This window comes from Rhinolophus ferrumequinum, chromosome 11 (genome assembly GCF_004115265.2).
Source record: "Rhinolophus ferrumequinum isolate MPI-CBG mRhiFer1 chromosome 11, mRhiFer1_v1.p, whole genome shotgun sequence".
Lineage (NCBI taxonomy): Eukaryota > Metazoa > Chordata > Mammalia > Chiroptera > Rhinolophidae > Rhinolophus > Rhinolophus ferrumequinum.
The window spans coordinates 14,663,431-14,689,997 of NC_046294.1; the positions used below are offsets into that span (position 1 = coordinate 14,663,431).

Genomic DNA, 26,567 nt, shown 5'->3' on the forward strand with positions numbered 1-26,567 from the left:
TAAACAGGGCTTTTGTCTGAGTGAGTTTATTTATTCGTTCATTCACAGTCATCTTTTGTGAATGTTATGTTGCTGTGATATGTTCTGAGGATATGGACATTAATTAGAATCAGTGCTGTTCTCAAGAAGCTGAAAGGTGTCACAGGCAGAGATCACAATAATTGCAATGTAAAGGGATGAATGTCTTTTTGGAGGGCACCAAAGTGACTCAAAGTGACTTGCCCAATCATTTGCATCTCTCAGGTCTGCTCTGCATTTGAGAGGGGATGGGAAGATTTCACAGTATAGGAGAGTCTTGTGTGGGTCTTGGCGGAGGAGTTGGTGTTTGCTAGGTGGACAAAAAGAGCAAAAGGCATTCCAGGCAAAGGAAACAGTATAGAAAAGTTTGGGGAAGTATGGCAGAGCCTGCACCTTGGGGACACTGTTGACAGTTGAATATGGCTAAAAGTTATCAAGGTGGGGAGGGTACAGAGGGGTATAGGGCTGGAGAGGGCAGCCAAGAGCTAGATTGTGCGACACCTTGGAGGCCCCTCAAAGGAATTCCAAGAGCCATCCGGAACACAAATGGAAGCCACTGCAGATTTTATGGAGGAAAATAGCATGATCAGGATTGTGTTTTTGGATAAACCACTTGGCTGTGGTGTGGATAATAGATTGGAGGCGAGCAAGACTAGATTCCGCAGGTGGAGTTACGAGGCTGCTGCTGTTATCCAGGTGGGATATGATAAGGGCCTGAACAAAGTTAACAACGACTAACAGTTGTCCAGCAGGTATGATGTGCCAGCCACGCTCTCTGTTAAACATTTGCAAATACTATCGCATTTCACCCTCATAGCTGCCCTGTGAGTAGGTTCTATTGTGATTATCACCCTTGCATGACAGATGGGGGAATACTCAGTCACAAGGCTAACAAGTGGCAGAAGCAGGACTTAAATCCACCCACTGTGGCTTCAGGACCCAATATTCTTTTAACTGATGAAGGCAGTGGGTGGAGACAGGGCTTGGAGTCCAGAACTGGTTAGGAGCTAGACTCAGCAGGACATGGGTCAGTGGGATCAACAGTGAACGCTAACAGCTGAGCACATTTGAGGGCCCCTCCCATGACAGGGGATTCTGGGATAGTGTCTCAGCTCAGGAAGAAGATTCCAGTATGTCACTGTGGGCCTCCCCATGGGGTGCTGACATGATGCCGCAGCTGAGGTCTCTGCTGCAGCTGGAGCTATCTTTACCTTTTCCCCTGCAGGAGTTCTGGGGAAAGCCCCCTTCGCCCCAGTTCAGGCCCTGACAGAACAGTTTTGCAGTTTCACACTGCTATTGTGTGCACACTAGTGGGCGAGTCAGCTAGCACTGCTCACCTCAGGGCCAGGCTCTGGCCCTCACTTACCTGAGGGTGGGCCAGGGCATGCCCACCTCCTTGGGCCCTGCGGACCCCCCCACACCAGAGTGGAGCAGTCTCCTGAAGGAGTCTGACCCTTGGGCCAGAGCTGAGAAAATGGGATCTGCTTCCTACTACGTCGTTCTCAACTAGTAGTGTGGCTTCTGTTTGTACTTCCTCTGCTGGCCCACAGTTTGAGATGCTGGCTCCCTGCTTACCTCTGTGGACTTTTCCAGGCCCCAGAGCCAGCTGGGCCACCTGAAGTCAGGAGACCGATGGACTGTGAGCATGATGATTCGCCTCCCAGCAGTGGACACCGTGGCCTCCACCTGGAGCTTCGCTTTGTCCTTCATTGGTCAGGGCACTGGCTTTATTTTTTAATAAATAAAGGTGAACCTGACTCACAACTCAAGAGAAGCCGCAGCTTGCTCAGAGCCATCAGCATCACCATGGCAACATGGCCATCCTCGAGCTCTTGAAAATGTAATTATCAACAGCAACCCTGCCTCTTCTCACCTCATAACAGCTCCTGGCCTCCACAGCTCCCTGACCCTCAGGGCTGGGTGAATGGCCCAGGGCAAGGCCTGGGCTCCCTCAAAAGTAGGAGTTGAAAGTAGGGACACAAGGTTCTCATTCATGCTCATCTTATCTGCCTGACACTTGCACATCCCTCCGGAAGGAGCTGAGAAAATCTTCTTTCATGCTGGGGCAGGCACTAGCGGGTAGATGTTAAGTCCACATTTTGGAGCCCTGAAATCCATGATTTCTCTTGGGAGGATAAAATTGTGTGGTGGGGGCAGCTGCAAAGGTGATAAGATCTCTAATTAAAATGTATGTGAGGATGTTAATAATAACAACCACTTAATGAATGCCTACCACCATAAGTCCAGGGTGTATGGGATGCTTTATATACCTCGTCTCGAGTCCCTTGCTGTAATTACTTACTTAGAGGATATTTTAATTAATACATTAATTTTAATTAATTTAATAATAATATCTACCGTTGACTGTCAGACACTCTGCTAAGCACTAATGTTTATGTTCACCGGGGAAACACTATGATTATTCCCTATTCATAGATGAGAAAACAGAGGCTTGGAGAGGTTAACTAATTTGCCTGAGGTCACTCAGTTTACCAAAGGCAGGAGCTGAGATTTGGACGCAGGTGTGGCTGACACATGTCCTTATTATTTGGTTATAGCCTAAGGCTTAGTCGAAGTTCAAAGCTACCTAGTGAGCCGATAGAGGCTCCAGGGTAGCCTGGTTTCGATTTTCTCCAGGAGACTTGCCTGAGTTCCCCACCCCCCAAACAGCTCCTGACCACCCTCACCAGGGTCACCTGGGGAGATTGAACGAAATGCAGATTCTCGGCCCACCAACATCTGTGGCCTCAGACTTTTGGGTGTGGGCCCTAGGATTCTGCATTTTAGGCAACTCTCCAGGTTGAACTCTAACATTTGCGAATTTAGATTTGACTGAGCTCCTGGAGAGGAGAGAACATGTCTTTTCTGAGACATGCCCAGGGCCTCGCCAGGCATGTCCTCGAGTAGGGGCTCAAAGCATTTGTTGAACCTGAATGAAGAAAGAATTGGCCTCATGGAGTCCCCCAAGCCTCTCCAGGGCCAGGCTCCCTCGGGCTCCTGAGAGCCTATGGTCTTCACATTCACTCGCTCCGCCCCCCCATCTTCCCACCCACCACACCCCTGCCCCTGGGCAGAACTGCCCACCAGGCTCTGCCCACTCCTGTGACTTTCCCTGCAATGGGAGCAACAGGCTACACCTGTTGTTAAAAAGCTCCATTTGTTAGTAAAACCAACTCAGTACTGTAACCTAGCTTTTAAGGAACATAGTACCCTGACTCCCCAGCAAAATGTCATATATGGGCACCCACAGGGTATAGAGGAAAGCTTGGGCTCTCTTCTTCTGACAAATTTTACTCACAAAAGAGGCATATTTCTCAGAGCAAAATACCTAAATATCAAGTAATAAGGCACTGACTGGGTCTGTAAACAGGGGTACATGTGCATCATGGAGTATCAAGCAAGTATTAAAAATGAAGAATTTTGGAGTATTTAATGATGTTGTAAAATGTTCACCAAAAAAGGAGAGAAATAAACAGGATAGCTAACTATACACCTGGAAAGATGTTTGTGATATATGGCAGAGAAGCCAATTGTCCCCCCATATCTGTTCTCCTCTTTTGCCATAGTAATAGAATCCCTACTTAGGTAAAAGTGATGCACAAAGCCCAGGAAATGTCCTTTGAGATAAGCGGCTCTGTTCTTTGCTTCTTCCTTCAGCTGCCTTGGGTCACGAGTGGACAGCACCAGCGAAGGATGGAGAACCCCAGTTGGATAGAGCCTGGGTCCCTGAAGGTCAGGGAGCTGCCGTACTAGCCTGGGCTACTTACTTCTGGCGTCATTTACTAGAGAAAGAAATGAACAGGTTTAAGCCACTGCCACTTTGGGTTTTCTGAAAGTAGCATATACATTGAAAGTAGCTATACATTGAGTATAGCTGAAATGTCTATTCAATGTAAACTATATTGTTAAATGAACAAAAAAATAGAAATTAAAAACATTATGAACCGATTACGTATGGCGTCTGATGGGTTCTAGACTTAGCAGGGTGATCACTTCATAAGGTATGTTAAATGTCTAATCATTATGTTGTATATCTGAAATTAATATAATATGGTATGTCAACTGTAATAGAAAAATAAATTTAAAAACAATTAGCACCTCCCACAAGCCTAGCATCTAAAGTAAATACAGGGCAGCCGGTTTGCTCAGTGCTTAGAGTGCAGTGCTCATAACACCAAGGTCACCAGTTCAATTCTCACATGGGCCAGTGACCTGCACCCTCCACAACTAGGTTGAAAACGACTTGACTTGGAGCTGATGGGTCCTGGAAAAACACACTGTTCCCCAATATTCCCCAGTTAAAAAAAAAAAAAGTGAATACAAAATGGGGGAAAAATAAACAGCTTTGATCAAACTTAAAAATAAAAGTATGAACTCTATGATTCCAATTTTATTTTAAAATGTGTATATATATAGTTACGTATGTACATAGAAAAGTGGACAGGAAGATTTAAAACTAAAATGTTAGCAGAGGTTATTTCAGGGTGGGAAGGCTACAAGGATTTTACATGGTTTTTTGTTGCTTATCTGTATTTTCTCACTTTTCTACAACAAAAGTGTAGCACCTTTATAAATAAGAAAAATAATAGAAGGCATAAATGATATGATCCTAAAGGAATCCCTATAGATCCCAATCATATAAAATATTCTTTATTCATTATTACATGGAAAAAGATGGAAAAAAGTTTACTAGGTAAATATTAACATTTAAAAGCATGGGAAATTATTCAAAATGTATTGTTAAGAAGAAAAAATGTTATTAAACAATATGATCCCTTTTATTGTAAAAAGATGAAAACAAACCTAAAACTTATACAATGTTATCGGTCAATTATATCTCAATTTAAAAAAAGAGAATAAAGTGACATAAATGTATGCTAGGAAAAGGAACAGAAGGAGATAGCTCTATATAAATGGTCCAAAGGAGAGATTCTGCTGGTTCTTATTTTCCTCTTTATACTTTTTGGTATTTTCAAAAATCTTTCCCAGTAAACCTGTATTAATCTTATTTATTTAAAAATGTTTCTACTTAGAGAAAGAAAAGGATGTTACAAAGAATAATAAAACATGCATTCCCACTACCTAGAATTAAAATGATTAGTATTTTGTTATAATTTAATCCCTACCTTTATTTTTCAGAAACAAGGAGTAACAATAAAGTCCTCTTTATGTATGTCTATCACAATCATTAAAAAATTAAATTAGAGAGAACTTGCCCCGTCTGGGACAGCCCTGGGTGGTGCTATGAAAGGGCAAGAGAGAAGCACTCGGGGACTTTTAACTTCCTTCCACCTTCAGCCAAATGTTTGGCTCTAAGTGACTATTTCCAGGACGGAGGCGGCCTGGGTACAAGGGTGCCAGATTTGCCTGGCGCTTCCCCTGGAACATACAGCGGAGGGTAGGGCTGGAAGAGGAGGGTCCCAGTGGAGCACTTTCCTCATGAGGTCAGTTGGTGCCCAACTGGTGTTTACAAAGAGGGTGGGGCCCCGAGTCTCCTAGTTCTGAGGCCTTTGCTCTCAGGGGAGCTGGCCCCTGGCAGGCCACAAGCAAAGGGTGGCAAAACCACTGTCTCCTTCGAGGCTCGGAGGCCAGGCTGCAGCGGGGAGGATTTTGGGAAACGAGGGCTCTGCAGCAAGGATGGTAAAGTGGTCAGTGGAGGTTAAGGAGATCCAAAGGAGGAAGGAAAAAGGGGAAGAGGTGGGAGCACTCCCATTTATTAGACCTTCCATGGGTTGTTATGACCTCCACTTCATAGGAGAGGAATCTGAGGCTCAGAAGGGTTGGGGCAGTTGCCCGAGGCCTCACAGCTAGCAGTCCAGGCTGAGGTTCAGAGCACTGCAAGGCTCACGCTCCTCCTCGTGTTGGCACACCAGGCTGTGTCCCGTGGGGGTGATTATGAGGGAGACGTTCTGCATTGCTCACAGCCTGGAGCAAGGCTCGGGGTCATTTGGAGGCTGAGTTCCAGGAGGTGATGAGGTGTTCTGAGGCAGCCTGTCTTCACTTGAGCATTGGCTACCGCCTGGCTTAGAGGCTCAGAGAGCCTAGTAAAGTCTGAACTGATTTTGGAAAAGTTTCCCAGTGTCCTTTCTTCTTGACATTGTGGAGGGCAAGGGCCCCTGGGCCCATAGTCAGCTCTCCAGGAAAACATCAGAGCGTCTCCCAGAAACTGAGCGGGGGATGAGAGTGAAGCCTCTCAGCCCTTCCCACCTCATCTGCCAAACACAGCCCTTCACTCTCCTCTCCTGGGCCAAGGTGGGGGGCAGGCTGGTATATCCACATGAGCCTCTGTGCTGTGGGTGCATTCACACATGGGGACAAACACACATACGTGCACGAGGATGGGCGGGGGGCGGGAGGGGGGCAACATCCTGGTGAACTACACTTTCCAGGCCTGCCCCTTGTCTCCAACATCTGACACACATCCCAAAGGTGGAACAGGCCTGGGATCCACGGGGTTCTGCTCAGAACTGTTGACCGTCACCCAACCAGGCACCCTGGTGGCCTGGCTGCAGGGTGGGTCTTCTGCCCACCCTCATGCTTGGGAGTTTCCTGCCTGCCGTGTTCTGAAAGTTTGTGTCCCCCCCGCCCCCCAGGTACATACGTTGAAATCTTAGTGCCCAAGGTGATAATAGGAGGTAGGGCCTTTGGAAGGTACTTAGGTCATGGAGGTGGAATCCTAAACATGGGATTAGTGCTCTTATAAAAGGGACCCCACAGTGCTCCTTGGCCTCTTCCACCCTCTTGCTTTGCGGATTCAGCAGTCAGTGGGCCATGTGCAACCTGGAAGACAGCTCGCACCAGAACCCAACCATGCTGGACGTCTGGTCTCCAGAACTGTGAGAAATAAATTTGTGTGTTTATAAGCCACCCAGGCTTTGGTATTTTATTATAGCAGCCTGAAGGGAGTAAGATATTGTTGCTCTGCCCAGGGAGACCCTGCCCCCATCCACAGCTGGAGTAGGCGGCGGGGACCCTGACTGCCTCTTTCCAGCTGGACTGGGCAAGGTCCAGTCCGGAGTACAGAAGCCATGTTCAGCAGTGGGAAAGGTTGGAAGTGCCGAAAGAGCACACAGGGAGTGGGTGGCAAAATAATTACCAGCAGCAGGAAATTGCCCCTACCTTTGAGGCTGGCAAAACAAAGGGAGAAGGGGGTGGTAGCCCAGGAGCTGGGGCTGCCCACTAGGAGCTGGAGCCATGGAGGGGAGGGAGTCATGGCCAGAGATGCCACCCACAACGGAGGGGGGTGTTGGAATAAATATAGACTTCTCTCCTTCTCTCGGCCCCCGTCTTCCTCCAGTACCTGTCATTGGGTAAACCAAGTCAGAAGCCAGCTGTCAGGGGAGTCTGGAGTGTGTCATTTGTTCTCCAAGATGTTAAGCAAAACAGAGACAGGTAAGGAACAGATGTGACAACACACAAACCAAAACGCATGACCAAGACACAGCCTCTTCTAGGTGGCCTCCTGCTCCCTTAGCTATTCCCCACCTGCTGTAGGGCTCCTGCTGGGTAGGGGGTAGACAGACCCCTGATATTGATGTCTGCACTTATGAAGAGGACCTCTGCTCACTCCTAGTTGGGTCCAATAGACCCTAACTGACAGACCTGGCCACTCCCCTTCTACTTGACTTGGACTGCCTGTGGTCTTTGCCTGCTTTGTCATTCACTCCAGCAACCATGTTTCTTTGGTCCTAACTTCCTCCCCATCACCACTGACCTCACAGGCCTGGGGCCTCACGATGCCCTTTCCCCATGCCTGCCCGAGTTATAAGACCAGAGTCTTGTAACTCTGGTCTTATAATTTGGCAGAGTAGAAGCTGCCAAATTCCAAAGGTCTCCCACCAAGCACTCTGGTTAAGAACTTGAGTTCAAATCTAGCTCTGTCGCTTATTAACTCCAGCCAGTAATTTCACCTTTCTAAGCCTCAGTTTGCTTATCTATAAAATGGGACAAGCAATGATACATACCTGCAGGGTTGTTGTGAAGACACAATAAGCTAATGTAGGTAGAGTGTTGAGCACAGTACATAGACTTAGCATATAGTGTCCCATAAATGGTCACTTCAAAAGGCACAGAGGGAAAGCCTGGAGTCACTGCAGACTCAGGAGGAAGTACCTCTGGACCCTCACGGTCCTGGCTGATCAAGGTCCAGTCACTGGTCATTTCCCCTGAGATCTAATTCTCCCACATTCCGGTTGGCTGAGGAATGAGGCAGCCTTTTCCCCAGTCTGCATGAGTGGAGTTTTCAAGGCTGGAAGAAGGAAATGTTTTGACTGGAACTGTATGCCCTCCATTTGGCCACCGCCAATGGCAGTCTGGATGGTTGAGTGATGGGCACGAGGAACCTGAGTGTCCTTGCAGCAGGACCTGCTGGATGTCTGAGCATTGCAAGGCCCCCGCCTGCCTGTTCTCAGCAGGGCCAACCTCTGGCCACATTTGGAAGGACACCATTGTGTCCAGGCCCTCCCCAGAGCCTTCTCTTCTGTGTGTGGAGCAGGAGTTCTATTTAGCATGTATTACAGAATCTTGGGACTTTGGAGCTTGAAAAGATGTCAAACAGAATGCCAGACAGTTAGTGCTGGAAGAGGCCTCCTGGAAAACCACAGGGAGTTGGGGCAGGAGCCCAGAGGGACCCCTCAATAAACTGTGCATTGTTAACACTAGACGGGTCTTCTGTCTGAACACAGAATGATTCCTTCAGAGAGAGCCTCAGGTAGTGCCATGGGACAGTAGAGCTGGAAGGGGCTCAGGGGCTTCTGCTGGAAGGTGCACTAGAGTGTATTTAATCCAACCCTCTGATTTTATAGCTGAAACTTCAGCTCTCTGTATAAGTAGCCTGTGGTGGTGGTTGGGGCGGGGGGTCTCAGAAGAATTTTCTAGAGATGAGGTCCATGTGATTACTTTAGGTGTTTAGGCTGGGGCAGAGATAAGGAGAAACGCTTATAGCTTATCTGTGAGGTAGGGAAACACTGTAGGGTAAGATGTGACAGAAAACCAACTCCTTAAACAAACTCAACTGGCTTAAACAAAAGGACACTTATTGGCTCACATAACTGGAAACCCAGAGGTAGCATGGGTGCTATGGACTGAATTGTGCACCCCCCTCCCAAGGTCATATGTTGACGCTTTAACTTTCGATGTGACTGTATTTGGAGATAGTGTCTTTAAGGAGGCAATTAAGGTTAAATGAGGTCATAAAAGTGGAGCCCTGATCCAATACGACTGGTGTCTTTATAAGAAGAGGAAGAGACACCAGAGTTCTCTCTCTCTCCTCGAACACATAGAAAAGAGGCTGTGTGAGGACACAGTGAGAAGGTGGTAGTCTGCAAGCCGGGAAGAGGCCTCACCAGAAACCAACCCCATGGCACCTTCATCTTGGACTTCTGGCTCTTCAGAACTGTGAGAAAATAAACTTCTGTTGTGTAAGCACCCCATTCTATGGCAGCCTGAGCAGACTAATATAGTGGGCTTCAGAGTTTAATCCAGAAACTCTGACTCCATTTCCCCGCGATTTTCTCAGCTCTGTCCTCCTTGAGTGCAGCCCTATTCTTAGGCTGGTAGCAAGGGGACTGCCATAGTTCCAGGCCTGGCAATGTCCTGAGGAAGAGAGAAGGTTGCTCCACAAAGCGCTCTCTTAAAAACAATACAGTTCTTTCTCAGCTCCTGCCATCAAACCTCTCCTTGTATCTCACAGGCCTAACTAGGTCACCTGCCCAGTCCTGAAACAGTCCCTGAGTCCTGGGGACGCCAGGCACTGCGTATTTTATAGTGTACAGGAAAAGTTGCTCTAAGGAAGAGACTCTAAATACAGAATTGTGAGCAAAATAGAAATTTATGCCTATTTCATACCATGTAAGAGTTCAGAAAACAAGCCTTCTAAGACTGCTAGGCGGGCCCCACCATCCTCCAGATGTGGCTTCCCTCTCTAGGACCAGGGAGACTGCTTCAGTTTTTATCATCTCCCAGTCAGGGGGAAGGGTCAGAGAGGCACATGCACAGTCCTTTTGAGGACACAGCTTAGAAGTGGTACAATCATTTCTGCTCACAGTCTGTTGGTGAGAACTTAGATTCACAGCCACATCAAACTGCAAGGGAGGCTGGGAAATGTAGTCCTTACAAGGCAGCCATTTGCTTGGTCAAAAATCAAGAGTTCTGTTATTAAAGAAGGGAAGAGTGAGTATGAGGGAACCAGGGAAGTCTCTACTGCACAATGATTAGCTTAGGGACAGGTTCCTGAAACAATTCTTGGGATGCGTGGTGGGCCCACCCGTGGAGCTCGCCAAGAAGTCAGCTTCTACTGAGGCACTTGGGTTTGCTTAAGCCTCTGTACTCTGGGTCTGTTACAACAGCTTAGCTTGTACACTAAATAATACACTGTGCCTTTCATTTCTTCGGCTTCTCTTAGGAAGCTGGAAGGGGGAGAATGGGTGTTGGGTAATCAACCAACAGTGTCTACTACATTATCTGCCCTTGAAGCCCTCCTACTCTGGGGCGAGGGACAGGTCTAAACAGATTGCTATGAGTCAACATGACAAATGGTAAGCGAGCAGCAATATTATAAATCCCAATGAAAACAGAGGGAAGAATTATGAGAAGGCTTCTAAGAAGGGACAGAAGAGAATCATGAGTTCAGTTTGTCTGGGTCTTAAAGGATATGTGAGGATTTCCCAAATGATTTTGGTTGGTGACGAGTCCAGCAAAGTCACAGAGGTGTGAAGGCCCATAGGGAATGGCTAGTGGTCCAGTATAGCTAGAGAGTGGGAGGGGTGGGAGGTACTTGGGAACAGTTACTGAAGGGCCCCTAAAAGCCATGGGAGGCAGCAGCGGGTCTGATGGGCCTCTGAAGCCATGCAGGCTTTTTTTAAAGCCAGCAGAGACACGGTCAGAGCTATGTCTTTCTCTGAGGTACAGACTGGAAGATGACTCGTTGGGAAGCTATTTCACAAATTCGTCTGAGTAATGAAGAGAGCCTGCATCTGGGCTGTGGTGGTGGGACTAGAGACAAGGAGACAGTCTGCAGAGAGATTCTGGTGGTAGAACTGACAAAACTTGATAACTGGGTAACTAAGGGGGTGGGGATGGAGGGGTGTTGAGTAAGGACAAGGGAGGGTAGAAATATGGTTTAATATGATCCTAAGTTTATATGCCTGTGCTAGAAACCCAGAGAAGGAATACAGGAAAAGCAAGCTTTGGGGTGAGAGGAGAAAACGATTTCCCACCATCCTGAGCCTGGTCCACGACAGACTTCTCTGGGTTACTTGAATGTATGACATCCTCTCCCAACTCAGGGCTTCTGGACACTCTGTTCCTGCTCCACAGAACACTCCCTCACCCTCAAATCTCCAACTGGTTAATTCCTTATTTCCTCCAAGAGCCTTTCTTGACACCCCCCAACCTAGGTGAGAAACCCTCTTTGATTTGCTTATTGTACCCCATTTCTTTACATGCTTCTCACTCAGGGTTGTCTTCCCCCACTCAGCCTGTCATTTCCATGAGGGCAGGGACATGTCTGTCTTGTTTGCCACTTGATTCTCAATACCTTGTATAGTGCCTGGCACACAGTAGGCATTCATGCTGGGTTTGAGGTATTCGATGGTTGTCATTGGAAATGGGAGTTGGCCCATAGTTTTTATCAGGGCCCATTCACATGTGATGCAAAGTAGTGAGGTCACTATAGAGATAGTTGACGTGACCCTTTTAGAGGCCTGGATTACTCTAGACCAGTGGTTCTCAACCAGGGGCGATTTTGCCTCCCAGAACATTTGGCATGTCTGACATTTTTGATAGTCATGACTCTGTGTGTGTGTGTGTGTGTGTGTGTGTGTGTGTGTGTGTGCACGTGCAGTACTGGCATTTAGAAGGTAGAGGCCAGGGATATTCCTAAACATTCTATAATGCACAAGACAGCCCTCCACAATAAGAAAGATCCAGCCCAACATGCCAATATTGCCGAGGTTGAGAAACCCTGGTCTAGAGATGGGTGAGCCACCTGGATGGCTAAGTTTCTGTCTGGCTGCTATGGCCCAACTGAATAGGAGCAAGAGCAGCTCAGTGGCTGTCACAGGAAATATGGAGTTATGATGTGCAGCCAGGAACCACCTTGGATTGGGCCTCAGTCAAAGGCCCCAACACCTTGGGCAGTTTCCCCTTAACTGAACTCCCAGCAGTAAGCTCAGCAGGGCCAGCCTGGCCTTCGCCTCTCTCTGACTCATCCATTGGGTTTCTCTTGCTCTTTGGTGGAAGCGCCACCACACTCTTCCCACCCCATCTGCCTCACTGATTATTTTCAGCTTGGCTTGCAGAGGCCCAACGCTGCAATTACACCCCAACCTCAATGGCTCCTTCTGAAAATAACATTTGGGTCGAAGAAAACCTCAGTCTGGTGGGCTGGATTTTATACTAAACAGTTAAGGAGTGGGTGCGGGCATGGGGTGGGGGAGCAAGGGAGTGGCACAATGGTACAATTAAATGAAGACTCTGGAAGAAGGGAAGGAAAAAGGAAGTGAAGAGAGGAAAGGGGTGGTGGTGGTAAGGACTGTTGCAGAAAGAAAATCTATCTACCAGACAGGGCTCAGCCATCTTGTAGAAGTATTAGGCCACGTTTTCATTTATGTCTCTAATTGAAGGTTTTGTTTGCTGAAATGCCTCCCCCCCCCCCATACACCCAATCACTGAGGCCTGGGAAATTCATGTTTGTCTTGCACCAGAAGAATTAGTCTATGGGCATACCAATCTTTATCCAAGCTAGTGACCAGATTTTCCGACCCCAAAATAGGAGCCACATGGTTTGACATAGGATTTTTGTTCTCTTTCCAGGTGACAATGGCAATCTGGGAAACGTAGTTTAGCGATGCTCTTAGCTGGAATTTCTAAGCAGTTGCACAGTCAATGAAGGGGAGTAGATAAGACCTTCACAGTAGGGATTCTCACGGAAATCAGAGAATTATGGGTTACTTTAGCTCAGAAAAGAGAAGGAAACGCTAGAAATGAGAAGTTTTGTCTCATCTAGGGGAAGGGGGAATGGGAGATGTTGAGGGTAAGGAGGGAAATACTTGGAAGCACCTTTTGGATTCTAAGGAGGCAGAGATTAAAAGGCTGTACGAGCTGAGATTTGGGAAAATAGGCAGGAAGGAGTTCCACACATGAGTTAGGAGCTCAGTTCTGGAGTCAGCCAGACTTGGGTTCACACGTGGACTGACTAAACACCTGGGTGATGTCTAGCAGTAACTTAGCCTCTTTGGCCAGGCCAGCAGTGTAGGCTCTAGAGTGAGGCTAGCAGAGTTTGTATCCTGACTCAGTGATCTTAACCTCTCTGTGCCCCACTTTTTTGCTCTGTAAAATATAAAGAACATCCACCTTCTAAGGTGTCATAGGGGCTTAGAATAGTTAAAGTGCTTAGAACAGTGCTTGGGACATTGGCAATCACTCAACATATGTTAGCTATTATTATTATTACCTCTGGAATTTTTCTCCAAATGTAACAGGCAAGAAACTTTTAGCTAACATATACATTTTTTTTTATTTGGATAGTTATGAATTTATTTTCAAGTGTATTAAAATATGTGACTAGCACATCAAGCCGTGGTTTCACTAATGTTAGTGCTTAGGGCAAGACTATGTAGAAAAAGGGAATAGATTTAAAGTTAACTTAAAGAATAAGGAAAGTTAATAAAAGTGAATTGAAAATATACAGTATAGGTGGAATGTGGGTATAGAAGAAAGTCATGCAGGCAATACCTGAATGGCTGAAAATTTTGGAAAACAATCCATGATGCCATGTTTCCTTCAGCTAATAAAACCTTCTAAGGCACGTGGGTGGAGAAAGCAGGCAGGGAAGGAACGGAACAAGACCCTATCAAAACTTTGTTTCTTTTCCCCTGTGTAACCACTGTGCTTCCCTTTTTGAGAAATCGGTAGGAAGGCCCAGGCAAGCCAGGCCTGACGCTCTAATGAGCTTTTGAGGATTGGGGGCGCTCGGGGAAGTGAGGTTGAATTCCAAGGACCAGCGCTGGAAACCGAAAGCCAACTCCCCAACTTCGCTCTCCTGTAGCGTTGAAGGCGATTCAGGCCTCTGATTTTTTTGGAGCACTGGGTCAATCAGTCAGCCAATGCCTCGGGAGAAGTTTAATTAAGCTCAGATCGCCGGCGCGAGCTGCCAAAGGTCTCCCTGCCCGCCCCGCCCCCAGCACACTGGTGCAACGCGGTTCTCGGCAGGGCCCGCAGGCCCGCAACCCGCGCATGCGCGGCGGCAGGGCGCCCAGCGCCCAGCGGCAGGCTCGGCTCCCAGAACAGCGTTGCAAACTGTTGCATCAGACAGCAAGCAACTGGCCGGGCCGCCGGGGTTTCTAGGAAGATAGGAAGGGTTTGAGAGCCTCTGTGGTCGTTTGGGAGCGCTGGCCGTCATTCACGCTGTTTACACGCTGGTAACACGATCCCCTGAAATCTCAAGCTTGTTTCTGAGTCCGGGAAGGGCCTTAGCCACAGGTGAAATTCTCTGAACTGCACTGCTCCTGCCCCACCCCACGGCCTCAGGCTGGACCAACTGAACTGAACTTCAGTTGGCTTTATTAATGGCATGGGCCCTGAAGGAATGAGCTGGGTTTGATTTCTCATCCCAAGTACAAGAATGCCTCTGAGGAATTTCTCACTCTGTGAAAGTGCAAAACTAATTTCCCCAGACAAGCGCTGTTGCCGGTTCCCAAAAGGGCTTGGAAAGATCCCAGCAGAAATGTTTGGTGGTTTCCAAATCACTTCACCCCAGCAGCTGGACACGCAGACAGTGACCACCAAGAACTTCTTGGTGGGTGGACACATGTCTTCCACAGATAGGCCTTCTTTTTGGCATATTGTAGGCCCCCATGTTATGGAGACTTTGGACATGAGCCAGGAATGCACAACCACAAACTTATGCAGACACCACACATACAAGGAGTTTTCTAGATTCAAATGGTTCTGCAACTCAGGTAAGGAAAAGTTGTTCTCCTTACTCTCCATCATTCTTTTTGTCTCTGGGCCACTGCCTTCCTCAAGAGGAGAGAAAATATGTTGGATCTAGAAGGGATGGGACAATCTTGGGGGGTGGGATATTTAAGAAGAATAAGAGTACTGATTTGGAATCTACTTTCTAAAGAGATTTACAGGGACATAATCTAAATCTTATGGTTCAATTCTCACTTTGTTTATTTGTTTTTTGAATGGGTCAAGACCAAGGTCATTCAGTATTAATAAATTTCCAAAAAGACAAAAATTGGCAATTTATCTTAAGCATTCTGTTTTTACTATGGTGTTGATGGTAAAAATTACTCCATTTGAACAATCGTGAAAGCCTAAACAGGTCTAGTGTTCTTCCTTCCCCCCATTATTAGGAATCACTCAGTCCCAAGATTCAGTTTAAAAATGACCTGAAAAACTGGTAAGCATTATCCGACACATCCCTTTGTAAGACAGTCACTGTTTAAATCAACATTTTCCTTTGAACAGTGGGGTATTATGGTACTATGTGATTTTTCATTGTAGTAGATGCTTCATGAATACAGCCCAAGTTATATCAGTCATCAACAGTGATCTTGTAAACTGAAAGAGTGACAATTAGAAAAGGATGGAAAGGAATGTGAGCAAGTGCTGGAGTTGGAGCATTTCTGGGTCCTGCTTCTGAGGAAATATCAGGCCCAGACCTCTGCCAAATGGGTGTCATCAAGGAAGTGTATGGGGTCAGAGTGTGTGGTCTCAGGGAGATGCCAGGAACTGGTAGGATGTCAGATATGTCTGAGCAATGGTCCTCACCTGGAGAAGCTAATCATTTACTATTGTGGATTCTCTGCAGGCATGAAATTTGGAGCCAGGTGGGAACAGGAGAAAGTGAGCTCATAAGCTCACGTTACATTCCCTGCTGTACCTCCAGCACATACAAAGAGTGAGCTCTCAGTGCATGTTGGTAGAATAAATACACTGAAAGAATGAGGGATGTAGCAGAGAGAGGAAAGGTCAAAGAAGTCCAAGGATATTTAAGAGGCAGCTTGGGATGCCCAGGGCTCTCTTGTGTTGGGTAAGAGGGGACTCCTTCTAGTTCAAGGTCATAGGGCACGGGATTGAGAACTGTTAAGTGACAAGTCTCATGAGGCCCCTTCTACCATGGTGTCCCTGTGTGGAAAAGCATCCAGTTGGTGATTCCAGAGTGTGCAGTCATTCTGTTTAACTAAGCCTAGTGACATCATCAATGACTGCCTCACCTTGACTGTATTCCCAGAGCAAACTTCTGGAAAAGTGAGGGGTCTGAGGGAGGGTGTGTGACTGAGATCCAGAGGACAGGAAAATCCCCCAGAAGCCACACTTTAAAACTATAAGCACAATGGTGGCCCAGATGGTTAGATGATGCAGACAGAGACTAAAAGTGTGATGTGTTTTCCATATTTATTGGGCACTCACAGATTCTAGACACTATACCGAGCCCAAACCCAGACAAAGCTCCCGTTCTAAGAGCTTATGATCTAAATTCCTTGTGGAAAGTCTGTCTTTGAAATGTTTAAGGCACCTCATTTAATCCGCATTTCCACTTCAAGTCATGTACCTCCTTCCTGAGAAACCCACCACATTTGAAGTTTGTAGCTGGCCTCCCTTCTGTTTTTGCTGTTTACGTGCCAATTTAAAGGGTGGAGAGAGCCACATTAGTTTTAAAATAAAACACAAATAGCAGAATGAGGCTTGGATAAAGTAAAAACCACAGAAGGGATTTTTTTTTTCCCTCTCATACTTTTCAGATTTTCCTAGAACCACCTTTATTTCCTAAGAGCCCAGACATAGAAAGTGAGTGGGCCTCTCCGGATGCTCTTCCAAGAGAAGCTAAAGCCTCATGCTTATTCTCTCATTGCACCTTTAGGTTTTGTTTTTCTTTTTAGACAACTGAGTCCCAAATGGGGGTTCAGAAAGCTATGGAAGCCCTAAATTCACATGTGGTATTTCTAAGCACTCTTAGAGTAGATTTTGGTTTGTTTTTGCATGGTTTGTATCTTACCTCTTCTGTTCAGTTGTATCAGCTTGTACTTTCTGGGTGATGGGAACATGGCTTTAAAGTCAGATTCTCCTGGTGGATTCCCAGCATTGCCACTTACCAGCCTTGCGACCTCATCTCTCAGGTGAAAATAATAGTGCACACCTCTTAGGGCTGCAGTAACAATTAAGGAGTCAAGACACAGAGAGGGCTCACACAAGACAGGCACTCAATGCACTGTAGGTATTATGAAAATAGATTCTTTCGTCTATCTGCTCCTTCCTTAACCATCCCCTTAATTTTGGAGAAAATTAATGATCTATTCCAAGTGGATGATTTATCCTCATTTTACATCACCAAAGGGCCTGTGAGGAGAGAGAAGGCTGAGTGTGACCTGCAAACACATGGGCTTTTTAATGGGATGGGATCAGTGTTCTTGCAGCTCAGCAAGAGGCGATTAAATCAGCAGTGCAGGGCCTGGGGAAGCCTCAAAAGCTGATGGTGGGGTGGCTGGAGCACAGAAGATGGGGAAGAGTGGTTAGGAAAGCAGGCCTAGAGCTGAGGTTAGGGGTTAGAGGGGCGCCAGCCACCGGGATATACCGCTTCGGGGTTCTGATTCTATGAGTCTGCAGGTGGAGGCGTCCGCCCAGGGGTCTGGTGACCGTGGGACCCGAGGCGCGTGCGGCAGCGCCCTCTGCTGGCCGCATGGGGCAAATCTTCAGCCCCGCGCCGGCCCCGCCGCTCGGCAGGTGGGACCTGGGATCCCTCCCGCCTTCTCCGCCCCCGCTCCATTCCTTCTGAGGACCGCGCTGCCGGGTCCCGGACCGGATCCCGGAGACGCGTTTCTATCTGACGCCTGCGGGCTGAGCAGAGACGATGCTCGGAAACATTCCATTCACCTGGGGATCGGAGGCCGCAGGAACCCACCCAAACCCCGCAGAGGCTAAGCCTCTTGGGAACCGGGGCCAAAGCCTGATGGGCTGTCGGAGGCAGTTTGGAAGTGGCATCGCCTATGGCCAAGACCGCGGGTTCTGCGGACAGAGAGGAGCCCTGGGTTCGCTTTCTGCCTCATCCATTTTCCAGCTAGGTGACCTTGGGCAAGGTACTTAAATTTACATGTGCCTTAGTTTCCTCATCTTTAAGATGCACAGAATCATCCCGACCTTAGAGGGTTGACAGGAGGAGTACGTGATATCAGACAGACTGGGTTGGAATTTTGGCGCTGACATCAGCTAGCTGTGTGCCTGGGGCAAGTTACTTAACCTCTCTGTGCCTCGGTTTCCTGCAAAATAGGGATGATAACGGTACTTACCTCCGAGGGTTGTTGCCTGCAAAGCGCTTAACACAGTGCCTGGCACAGAGTAAGCGCTCAATAAATGGTGGCTATTAGGGTTGTTGTCCTAATTATTGTTCTTAAGACTGCTGAGCACACCCGCAGAACTCAAGCTGGCGGCTATTATTAGTCTCTTTCTTGGGTCCGGCTATTTCTTTCCGGGCATTGTTAAAATCTTTTACCATGCGCTCGCGTCCTTATCAGTGGCCGAAGGACAGCCGGCCTTCCCGACTTTGGAAAATCGAGGTTCCCCTGGAGGAGGGCCAAGGACACGGCCGCTGGCTGCCAGGACCGGGACCTCCCGGGAGGACGCCCTCGCCACGCCGCCTCCGCCCGTGCCTCCATGAGCGCGCGTCAGAGCCGCAGTGACGTCGCCAGGTCCGCGGGAGGCGGGAGGCGCGGCCTGGACACGCGGGGAACCTGGGGTGGTGAGGGTGGCTGAGGTGGCCCGGACGCGCAGGTGCCCTGCTGTCCCCGGCGACTGCGGCCGAGGCAACCCGAGGAGCTGCGGGAAGGCCCCTCTCTGGGCTGGGTCTGCAGCGCCTGCCAGAGCCGGGCACGCTCGGGCTCCGCCTGCAGCCCCCAGGGAAGGCGGGAGATGCCTATATGTGCCCCCTGCCCTGGGCCCCCCAGTCGGATGCGGAGCTGACCTCCCGGCCCGTCGCTCAGCGTCTGCGTGGTCCTTGCCCTCCTGTTGTCTAACCCCTACCCGCCCCAATCCCGTTCCTTGACGTCCCTCAGCGACCCGCTCAGCTTCTTTCTTTACTCTCCTTCTGGACCAACTCATTTGCTGTGAGTGGTTAGTAACCACCCACAGGCGGTGCCTCCCACTCCCAGCCTTCCGTCTGCAGCCCTGGCGCGCCCATCCCATTGCTTGCGGGACAGTTCCACTTGGCTTGCACTGCATGAACCTCCAACTCACCCTGTCTTGCCCCTGTTGTTGTCCATCTCAGTGATGGCGCTACCGACCCACCCCATCATCCTAGATGCCTTGCCTTCCCTCCTAATTGCCTTCCCTTCTGAATATCTCTCCAGGCACTCTCCATCCTTCTTCCTAATTCCCGGCGGCCTGGTTTAGGCTATTAACATTCCCCTCAAAGATCTCCTTGTCTGCGCTCCTGCCGCCTTCACATCCATCCTCCACGCACTGCTTGAGCAGCCATCAACAACCTATGTCTGGCCATGCCTCTCTTGGCTTAAGGCTGCCCAGCCTGGGACCCTAGGCTCTCCCCTCCTCTTCTATTTTCTAACACCTTTCAAGCGAATCCTGTGTAGGAGGACCCCACTGGGACCACGGTTTTGAAGGTCGTCGTGTCTTTATTGTTGGGCCCTATCCAGGGAATTTGCATCTCACTCCCCTTCCTCCCCTAACTGGCTTCCTCTTACTCATTCTCCAACATGCAAGACTGTGAGTCACCTCTTTAAGAATGCCTTCCCTGTTCCACTATCCTGTTGAGTGAAGTGTCTCTGGGCCCCCAAAGCTTTCCATCCCTGTTGCTTTAATCATGTTGGGGATAAAGATATGACCCTTCAAGATGGCCTGTGAGGCACTGCATGGTCTGTGCACCATCCCCCAATCCCCACCTCCAGCCCCTTGCTCCCTCTGCTCTGGCCATACTGGGTGTCTTAGTTCCTAGTCTCCTTGTCCCCACCTTCCCACCCCGGGGTCTTTGCACGGCCTGTTCCCTCTGCCTGGTTCACCTTTCTGCCCTTCCTCACCTACTCAATTTTTGGCTCTCATCCTAAGTAAGCATCATTTCCTCAGAGACACCTTCCCTGCCCCCTCCCATGTCCACCCCCAATTCAGTCAAATCCTCCTTTAATAGATCAGAGCATATAAACAACTACAGAGAATAATATCATTAATACTTCTTTATTCTCTGCCCCTCCCCTACCATCTCCTCCTTTTGCCAAAGCTTAATATTTGCTATATTTTCTTCAAAAAAATTTTTAAGGAGTTAAAACTACAGATCTAAGTGGAGCCCTCTGAAGCCATTTCTGTCCTTTCCCTGAGGGAAACACTCTCCTGTATTTGGGATTCATCATTCCTGTGCACACTTTTGTATTTTTACTACCTATATTTGTGCCTATAAACACTTTTTAGAATTGTTTGGCATGCTTGTAAACTTTGAAGAAATCGCTTTATACTGAAAATATTATGCAACTTCCTTTTTACACTCAGCATTATGATTTTGAAATGCATCCACATTGATGCATGTACTTCTAGATCAGACATTCTCACTGCTGATGAGGGTCCCATTGTACTAGTTCACCGCACTTTACTTACCCATCTCTTTCTGGAAGACATTCAGCTAATTTTCAAAAACTTTTTGTTGTTAGAAGCAATGATGCAATTAATATATATTTTTTATAACCATCCCCCACCCCCTTGTGTGAAAATGAGCCATCTGGGTAGATACTTGAGTGTGGAATTGCTGGGCTCAGGTCATATGACTTGGCAGCTTCACTCAGCATGGCTGAAACGTTTTTCAAAGTGGTTGAACCAATTTACTCTTTGATAGCAATATGTAAGAGTCCCCATGCTTTGGCATCTTAAACAATAATTGGTAATGTCAGACTTAAATTTTTGCCAAGCTGATGAGTGTGAAATGGTATTTCAATGTTTTAATTTGCAATTCCCTGTTTACAAGAGAGACTGAGTATACTTTCATTTGCTTATTGGCCATTTGCCTTCTGTGTTTTTTAAATTGCCTGTTGGTTTATTTGACAGTTCTTCTATTGGATTATCTCTTATTATGTGTAGGAGTTCTTAATATATTCTGGATACTAATCCTTTGTCAGGCTGTGTAGCCTACCTAGTGTCTTTTACTCCACTCAATTGTAATTTTAAGTCTATGTGATTATTTGATTAATGCCTGACTTTCCCACTAGACTATAAGCTCCATGAGAAGAGGGACCATCCCCTGCAACTAATACAGTGTCTAACACATACCAGGAACTCAATAAATACTTCTGAGCTGAATTGTATTGACATTATTGTCTTTTTACATGCTTGCTTCCTCAGCCCTCGTCTTCAATGACCCACAGGTCATTGAGAACAGGGACTTGGTGCTATTTTATTCATTGTTGTATCTATCACAACACAACACCTCTGGCACAGAGTATATATCTAATCTTTTGCTTAATTAATTTCCTTTGAACTTTCTTTCCTTTCTCCTCAACCCATCTTCTATCTCTAAGCCCAGTTATGTTATCTGTAAAAATGAATGAATGATGAAAACCTCCTTGGCTATTTGTGAGACACACAATGTAATGTATGCAATTAAGTAGAGCAGTGCTTAGCAAACAGTTGGTACTCAATAAGTGGTGACTTTTGTTGTTCCCACAACAATCAGTTTTAGTGACTAAAGATATACGCTGTTTAATTTTAACAGACAGAGTTCTTTCCGAGAGAGAATATAAGTGAACTTCCTGAAGTGAGCGGGGATTTTTTTTCCCCTGTATTGGCATTTGACCCTCTACTACATAAGGCTTAGTCCCCACATGATCTCTGAAAAGCATCAAATGTCATTCTCCTTTTCTTTTATAAATTCCAGACATATCAAAGGCACATGAACCATACATAGAATTCAAACCTTTAAGTGGAAACATATAAAGGCCAATTCCATGTCTTTAGTCAGAAGTCAGACAGCAGAAAGGAGGTCTGCCGGTGATACCAGGGGTGGGGGCTAGTGGCTGCAGCCAGGGACAAAAGCAGAAATCTAACATCTGCTTCCTACATCTGCCATTGATTGTGTTGACCTTTGATCTATTTATAAAATGAAGATAATAATTCTTGCTTTTTCTGGAGGTTGAACTTCATTAATTACTCATTTTTAAATGCTTTGAGATCCTCAACATGAAAGGCAGTTTGGCTTTATTTAAACAGCTCTCCCGATAGGTAAATGGCTCAGCAATATCTGTCAATACAACACAGGAATCTGATCTCCATTTTACCAGAAAGTGAGGCCCAGGAAGACGGATGTGTTCACCCGGAGTTGTAAGTTGCCAACAGACAGTTGCCCCTTCATCTCTGGCTTCAAGCTTGCAGGAATGAGAAATCTCAGGGCAGCCTTGTTTCATCAAGATGTAACACTACACGAAGGCTCCTCATCTCTGGGGTTTCAGCTCTGCCTGAGGAAAGCAGGTGGCTGCACTGTGCCCACTGCAACGTGAGCCCACCAGAGAGAACAGTTAGAGCCACAGTGAACGCTGGCAGTGGCCTCTCCCCGGAAGGCCCAAAAGGAACTTTGCTGGGAGATGTAATAGAAGAAGGTGGGCTGAACGAGAAAGCAGTATCCCCGCGGCCCCTCTGGAGGCTCACCTCCTCAACCCGGAGATCTGGGAAAGCCCAAATGGGATAGAGAGGGCTGAGATCTCCGTGTGACAGGTCGGTAATGCAGCATCTGAGGGTTAAGTTGACCCTGACTGTGGCTACAGGAACCAGCAATAGCATGTGGTGGTTCGAGGAGCCAGAAGACCAGGCTTTAAAATCCAACTGCAAAACATACCAGTTGTGCAATTTGGTCACTAAACCTCTCTGAGCCTCAGCGCCTCAACCGTGGGTGGGGATAATAATAACACCAACCTGTCAGAGTTGTTAGGCAGATTAAAGGACAAAAGGCATGTGACAGTGTGCCACTGGTGGAAGAGGTTCAATCAATACTCATTCAAAAGATTAAAACACTAAAAACTCATTTAAGACTGAGCAGAGCTCATCCCCTTTACTTTTTAAAGCATGTTTCCCTCTTTATTCTCAAAGTAATACTTGTACATGATAAAAACAAACAAACAAACAAACAAGAAAACCACAACAGCATGAAAGAGGATACCGTGGAAAAGGAGCATCTCTGCCATTGGGACCTAATGTCACCCATTTCTCCTCCCCTGGTGGCAATGAATATTTCCAGGTTCTGGGGTATCTTTCCAGAGATAGTCTATGAAGGCATAAGGATTTTGTGGATTTTAAACTGTGACTCCCTTTTCATACTGATAACATGCTATGTACATTCTACTTATACTTTGTATTTTTTCACTAAACAATGTATCTTGAAATTGTCTCTCAGTATATAGAGGTACCTCATTCTTTTTAAGCCTGCATAGTATTACACTGCATTTATTTAGCCAGTCCTCTGTGGATAGACATTTAGGTTTGTGTTAGTTTTCTATGGCTGCTGTAACAAATTACTATGAATTTAATGGCTTAAAAAACAACACAAATCTATTGCCTTACAGTTCAGAACTCCGCAATGGGTCTTGATGAGCTAAAATCAAGGTGTGGCAGGATTGTGTTCCTTTGGACATTCTAGGGCAGAATCTGTTTCCTGGCCTTTCTAGCTTCCAGAGACCTCCTGCATGCCTTGGCATGTGTCCCTTTCCTTCATCTTGAAAGCCAGCAACTGTAGGTAGAGTTTTTCTGACACCACATCATTCTGACTCTCCTTTTCTGCTTCCTTCTTTCACTTTTAAGGACCCTTGTGATTACAATGAGCTGACTGGGATAATCTAGGATAATCTCCCTATTTTAAGATCAGCTGTTTAGTAATCCTAATTCCATCTGCAACTTTAATTCCCCCGGCCATGCATAAGCACCGGTTCTGAGGAGTAGAATGTGGACATTTTTTTTTGGGGGGGGAGGCGGGTATTCTGCCTACCACAAGGTATTTCCTATCTTTTGCTGTTACAAACAGTACTGATAAATGTCCTTGCATAAGTGTCACTTCTTACCTGTGAGTATATATGTAAGATAAAGTCTGAGAAGTGGGCTGTCGTCTGTGTAAAAGGGCATATGTTTTCATTTGGGGGGAAGGTATTGTCAAATTTTGCTCCAAAGGGATGGTACCAATTTACACACCTACCACCAATGTGTTAGTTCAAATTAAAAAAAATGAATAGCCTTTATATTTTTAGAGCAATAGTAGGTTTACAGAAAAATTGATCAGAAAGTAGAGTTCCCACAGACCTCCCTGCCCTTCCATAGTTTCTGTATTATTTACACGATGTATTATGTGGTATATTTGTTATAATTGATGAACCAGTGTTGATACATTGCACACAGTTTACATTAGGGCTCACTCATGGTGGTATGTATTCTATGGGTTTTAACAAATGTATAATAACATGTATCCACCATTGTATGTCACACAGTGTAGTTTCACAGCCCTAAAAATCTGTGCTCTGCTTGTTTATCCCCCCTCTCCCCTACCTCAAGCCCTTAGCACAGTGATATTTTACTGTCTCCATACAGTTGGAATCATACAGCATATAGCCTTTGCAGATGGTGAAGGCTATATCACTTAGTAATATGCATTTAAGATCCCTTCATGTCTTTTTGTGGCTCGATAGCTCATTTCTTTAAATTGCTAAATAATATTCCATTGTATGGAAGCACCAGATTATTTATCCATTCACCTATTGAAGAATATCTTGGTTGCTTCCAAATTACAGCAAGTGTGAGCAAAGCTTCTCCAAACATCTGTGTGTAGGGTTTTGTGTGGACATAAGTTTTCAACTGTACCAGTTTTTTCCACACCTTTGAACATGCTGTATTTTAGCAAACTTTTTCATCTTGGCTAGTTTGATAGATGAAAAATGGTAACTAATTGTTGTTTTAATGTACATTTCTTTAATTAAGAGTGAAATTTGACATCTTCATATTTATATTTTTATTTCTGGAAATGGTCTGTTCATATTTATTTTTCTATCGGCTTGCTTTTTTTCATAATGATACATGCCACCTTCTTATATAACAAGGAAAATTGGAAACATGTTATGTTTTTACAAGTATTTTTATTTGTTTATTAGTTACCTTTTGAATTTTTCCATGTAGAAATTTAAAATATTTATAATTCAATTTTATACCGTTGTTTTTTTTCTTCCCTTTGGGGGCCTTTGTGTTTGTGTCTTGCCTTTCCCACTCTGAGATTTAAAAAATTTCCCTGTTTAATTTTCACGTTTTTATGGTTTTACTTTTTTATATTTCAGTCTTTGATACATCTGGGTACATTTAGGTGAAAGGAACAAGGTTAGATTCCAAGTGCTGCCCTCCCCCGCCATTGTTAACCCATCAGGGAATGTTGTTCCAGTATCATTTTCCGAATAATCCATCTTTCGTCTTATTTTATTTTATTTTTTTAAAACTTTATTGGGGAAGGGGAACAGGACTTTATTGGGGAACAGTGTGTACTTCCAGGATTTTTTCCAAGTCAAATTGTTGTCCTTTCAATCATAGTTGTCGAGGGCGCACTTCAGCTTCAGGTCCAGTTGCCATTGTTAGTTGCAGGGGGCACAGCCCACCCACCATCCCTTGCGGGAGTCAAACTGGTCACCTTGTGGTTGAGAGCCCACACTCCAACCAACTGAGCCATCAGGGAGCTCAGCTCCTCTTTCCTCTTATTGGAAACACCATCTTGATTATATACTGAACTCTAGTCGGTCATTGTATCTATTCCGGTCTTTTGAACCAAGTGTTTTGCTTACCAAAGTTTTACATTATTTTTTTTAGTAACAACTTTATTGAAACATAATTCACATACTATAAAAACTCACCCCTTTAAGTATACAATTCAGTATTTTTGAGCATATTCACAGAGTTGTATAACCATAACTGTTATCTAATTTCACATTTTCATCACCCCACAAAGAAACCCTGCACCCATTAGCAATCTCTCTACTCCCTGCTGTTCCCAGCTCCTGGCAATCACTAATCTACTTTTGGTTTCTATGGATTCGCCTATTCTGTACATTTCATATACATAGAATTATATGGTATGCAGCATTTTATGACTGACTTCTTTCACTTAACCTAGTGTTTTCAAGGTTCATCCATGTTATAGCATCTATCAGTATGTCTTTTGATAACACTGTGTAACATTTTGAAGAACTGCCAGACTATTTTCCAAAGTGGCTGCACCATTTTACATTCTTTTACCCAGCTTTGTCCACCTCCCCCCCCCACTCCAGTTCAAGCCGTTGTTTCTCAGTCTAGTTGTGTAGATCCTCCCCACACCCCGCAGTCTGGTCGCTGCTCACAGCAGCCTACACAGCTCATGCCGACCTCCGGCCCAGCAGCCCAGGGAGAGCCATTGTTCACAATCTTAGTTGTAGAGGGTGCAGCTCACTGGCCTATGTGGGAATCGAGCTGGTGACATCAGTGTTAGGTGCACAGCGCTTCAACCGCCTGAACCACTGGGCCGGCCCCATTTTACAGTGTATAGAGTTTCAATTTCTCCA

At 46.2% G+C, this 26,567-nt stretch overlaps 1 pseudogene; it reads right to left on the bottom strand.

The window, feature by feature from the left end:
• Positions 1–14,998: 14,998 nt before the first annotated feature.
• Positions 14,999–20,982, bottom strand: LOC117030673 (uncharacterized; annotated as a pseudogene).
• Between the last annotated feature and the right edge of the window lie 5,585 nt (positions 20,983–26,567).